Below are 5,000 nucleotides of genomic sequence, written 5' to 3'. Positions count from 1 at the left end.
CTGAAGTAACATATAAAAAAAACTAGCAATAAAAAAAATACCAAGTCTTCGTCTTGGAAAATAACAAAATCTAAAAGAAAAATCTTCTTTGTGGAAAATAGTAAAATAAAAAAACCAAGTCTTCACCTTGGAAAATAACAAAATCTAATCTAAAACATCTTAAATAAAGCTTGTCTGTAGTCTTCTTTGTAGGCAGAAAATAGTACGTTACAGGACTCTGAAACTGATGTATTCCAAAAATAAAGAATTAAAATAACAAAGTCTAATCTATATAAGCGCTCTTGAATAAAGCAGTGTAAAAAAAAAAAATAGCAATATAAAAAAAAACCAAGTCTTCGTCTTGGAAAATAACAAAATCTAAAAGAAAAGAAGTCTTCTTTGTGGAAAATAGTAAAATAAAAAAAACCAAGACTTCACCTTGGAAAATAACAAAATCTAATCTAAAACATCTTAAATAAAGCTTATTTGTAATCTTCTTTGTAGGCAGAAAATAGTAAGTTACAGGACTCTCGAACTGATGTAGTCCAAAAATAAAGAATTAAAATAACAAAGTCTAATCTATATAAGTGCTCTTGAATAGGCTTCGTGTAAAAAAATAGCAATAAAAAAATACCAAGTCTTCGTCTTGGAAAATAACAAAATCTAAAAGAAAAGTCTTCTTTGTGGAAAATAGTAAAATAAAAAACCAAGACTTCACCTTGGAAAATAACAAAATCTAATCTAAAACATCTTAAATAAAGCTGGTTTGTAGTCTTCTCTCGAACTGATGTAGTGCAAAAATAAAGAATTAAAATAACAAAGTCTAATCTATATAAGTGCTCTTGAATAAAGCTTCCTGTAAAAAATACCAAAAAAAAATACCAAGTCTTCGTCTTGGAAAATAACAAAATCTAAAAGAAAAGAAAAGTCTTCTTTGTGGAAAATAGTAAAATAAAAAAAACCAAGACTTCACCTTGGAAAATAACAAAATCTAATCTAAAACATCTTAAATAAAGCTTATTTCTAATCTTCTTTGTAGGCAGAAAATAGTAAGTTACAGGACTCTCGAACTGATGTAGTCCAAAAATAAAGAATTAAAATAACAAAGTCTAATCTATATAAGTGCTCTTGAATAAGCTTCGTGTAAAACATAGCAATATAATAAAAATACCAAGTCTTCGTCTTGGAAAATAACAAAATCTAAAAGAAAGGTCTTCTTTATGGAAAATAGTAAAATAAGAATACCAAGACTTCACCTTGGAAAATAACAAAACCATCTTGAAAAAAGCTTATTTTTAATCTTCTTTGTAGGCAGAAAATAGTAAGGCGAAAATAAAGTCCCCTCTAAGCTCTAAAGTAACAAATACGACGTGTTAAAAAAAAAAACTAACAATAAAAAAAAGAGAACCAAGACTCCGTCTTGGAAAATAACAATCTAAATTGTGGAAAATAGTAAAATGAAATAAAAACCGACTTCACCTTCGAAAATAACAAAATCAATCTAAAACAAATGACATCTTAAAACAAAACTATTATTTGTTTCGGAGGTTGTCTATGACTGTTCATAGACCGCATAATTTCCACAGAACATTCTCAGAATATCAAGAGAGAAAAGCAGCGTTCTGCGGGAAATCATCTTGGCCAGTGATGTCGTTCTGGGTTTGGTCAGGCCCAGGGAGGTAAGTACCTCGTTATTCTCAAGGGGCCACTTTCCTCTTGCCCCAACCGGGAATCCAAAGAATGTGACCTTGCTAGCCTTCGTCAGCACTTTGACTTGATCACCAAGAGGGGTATAGTACGAAACTTTGTGCGAGGCAGCATCTGACAAGGTATTCTTTGAAAGCTCAAAACGGACGGTGACATCGATCACAACCGCCTCCTCATCTTTTGCAAACACGAGGTCAGGCTTTCTCATCTCTCCCGTCTCGGATATGAACCGTGGCTCTTTGTATACAGACCAGCCCAATCTAGCCGCTTCGTCTGCCAGAATGTTACTGATCTTGTTATGTCGCGCAATTCTTGCTTTCTGTACTGCAGGACATTGACCGAGAATGTGCGAAAGGGACTCAAGTCTGGCAGAGCATTTCCTGCAGGAACGTAGGGCCCCATCTCTGCCTCTGTTCAAGCTTTCTCTTGTTGGGTAAATATTTGCCCTTAGTTGTAGTGCTGCGATAAAGAAGCATTGTTTAAAGCCGCACCATGGCCTCAACCAAGCATTACTGATTCTATCATGCGCAAAGTTTACAATGCCCCTTCCTTGAACCGGCTTTTCGCACCATCTCTGAAATTCATGCTCCCTCCAATCGCAGGGTCTCGGATATACAGGTTCTTTTGACACCGAGTCCCTGAGAACGAATGTTGGGATTGCATCACTGTCACCCCCTGCTCGTACCCACAAATTACGGTATTCTTCCTCCATACCCTGCGAGGACACAATATTACGGGTGATAGCATCGGACGAGTTTGCTATACGTTGCAGCCTTCTAACTTGAACCGAAGGGATTGTTTTTTCCAGTTTCAAGATGGCAAGGCCTCCGTCTCGGGCTCTGGCATATAACAGTCCATCACAAGTTGAAGCGGGAAGGTGGAGCCATCCTTTTACCGCCTTTCTAATCTCTTGGTCCAACCCACGGAGAGTTGATTGCTTGCAGTCCGAGTGGTCTGCAGGATATAACAATCTGGGTAGGGCATAGGCATTGAGTAGTTCAACCTTCTGAGTTGGCTTCAGAGGCGCCTCATCGATTTTCGAGATCCATGTCTTTAGCTGACAATGTAGATCAGGCTGTATAGTGCCAGTCCAAGGGCCAATTTTCAGACCAAGGTATTTCGTTGATTCATCAGGTTGGATCATATGGACATCTTTATTTTTGATAGTCCATGGGTCGCAGTTGTTCACCGTATATGAATCTTTGGTTGGGCTTATCATGAAGCCCTGGCACTTTCTGGCCTGAACCTCCAATCCCGATAGCCCACAAAATGATTCCAAGATCGCTAGATTGGCGGCCATACCAACCCAAGATTCGCTCACCAACACCAAATCATCAGCAAACGCAAGAGCTGTCACGTGGTCGGTATCAATGGAGTACCCAACTCCGTGTGACTCTAGGGTGCATATCAAAGGGTCCATGGCAAGATTGAAGAGCAGGGGTGACATGGGGTCACCCTGTTTGACACCAACACGTATGCTAATTTCTCGAGTCGACTCGCCATTGCTTTTGAACGAGGTCGTACACCGATCGTAGGCGTTCTGGATGATGCCCACCACGTGTTCATCTACTTTCTTGTGCCTTAACACCCATAAAATATGAGCATGCGAAACCGAGTCAAAAGCTTTCGCTATGTCGATGAACATGACAGCCAACGGCCTGTGCAATTTCTTAGCGTGTCTCATAAGGTCCTGTAGCACCTTAAGATTTTCAGAGCAGCCAGATGCCGCTATAAAACCACGCTGCCTTGGGTTTAAGGGACAAGCACGAGCAAGACGTGCAGTCATTATTCTGGAAAATAATCTCAGAATCATTGAACCAATCGTTATTGGTCTCCAGTTCCCCAATTCTTTCAGCTTTTCATCATCCATAACCTTAGGAATAAGAATCGTCCTATTCTTTTTCAACTCTTTGGGAATAATTCCTGTAATCATCCATGCATTAAATAGGGCTGTCAGTGTCCGACCCTCGGGGTCGGCAGCACAGATTGCAGCCCTTGTTAGGCCATCTGGCCCAGCTGCTGACGTTGGTTTAATGGCCCGTATGGCAGTCTGAACTTCCTCCACCGAAATTAGGGGCTCAAAGTATTCGTTATTTGCAACACCTGATGACTTAAATTGGCCCAGGCCATTGAATGGCAACACCTTCTCCCATTTTTCGCAGTAAAAACGATATACATCTGCGTTCGGGATTAGGCATTCATGACGTTCAGTGCCATCCAGGACTAAGGACGCAAGAAGAGAGCGGTTCTTAAAGAAGAGCTTCTGGTGCTTCATGAAGCTTCCTCGTTTTTCCGCTCTCTTCTTCATCCAAGATCGTGTGGGTAATATCCTGGGTTTAATAATGTCATTCTCGGGTTTTGAACGTTTGCCTTTGTTTTTCACCAATCTCATCGGACAAAGCATCAATGCTGTGGCAGTTTCTACGAGGGCATCATGTTGGCCCTCGCCGTTAAGCCAAGCCTTTATTGCCTCCATTGCAGGCTTTTCCAGGGTCCCAGAATTCTCATTCGTAAGCCGCTCAGCTGCTTGAGCGAGTATGGATGAAGTCCCCGTTGTTACATTTGGTGGGGGAGACAATGTCTCAAGAGGCCTAGAAGAAAAATGTAAGCTGTCTGACATGGGGGCCCCTGTCTTTTTACTTAGGTCCCGTCTCTTGTCAGAGACTTGCTTGTTGGTCTTAGTCCCAAGCGCTTCAGCAATGATCTTATTGATATTCTTTTTCCCCTGAAACTGCAACTCTAGAAGGGCCAGCTGTTCTACTTCCTTCAAAGACCAGCAGCTACGGTGTACCCCTCTCTGCGAGGTACCCTTTATACCATCTTTAATCCTTTCCTCATTACGGGTGACTGGGTGAGCATGCCTCTTGTGCTGCGAAAGGCCACTTAGAGTCGCAAAGCGTGCCTGGCAACATTCACAGACCATTGGTAAGCTTTCCTCAGTTAACTTTATTCCCCCACATTTGGGGGCATGACAGGCAATCGATCGGTGGTTTGAGTTGGTTTTGTCACATTTAGCGCACTTAAACACCAGAGGAATGTCTCTGTGTTTGATGTTAAAATGTGCAACAAGTTCGGATGCTTTGCCCATGTGTTGTTTACAGATAACGCATATATACTCCAGACTAGGCAGTACAACCGTGATAGTTCCCTTGGTGTCAATGGGAAACTTTCCCAACACGGGTTCCTCAGCCGATATGTCGAGGAAGGACTCCTCCACATCCTCATCATCCTCTGTAAAGTCATCTGAAGAGTCATCCGACTCAACTAGACTTTTAATCTGTTCGTAAAAATCGTAGTTCATCTCCTCTTCCTTT

This window comes from Petromyzon marinus, unplaced genomic scaffold (assembly GCF_048934315.1).
Source record: "Petromyzon marinus isolate PM22_M1 ecotype Great Lakes invasive population unplaced genomic scaffold, UKy_Petmar_22M1.pri1.0 PM_G_Scaffold_28, whole genome shotgun sequence".
NCBI lineage: Eukaryota > Metazoa > Chordata > Hyperoartia > Petromyzontiformes > Petromyzontidae > Petromyzon > Petromyzon marinus.
Note: the sequence above shows the minus strand (reverse complement) of the source record.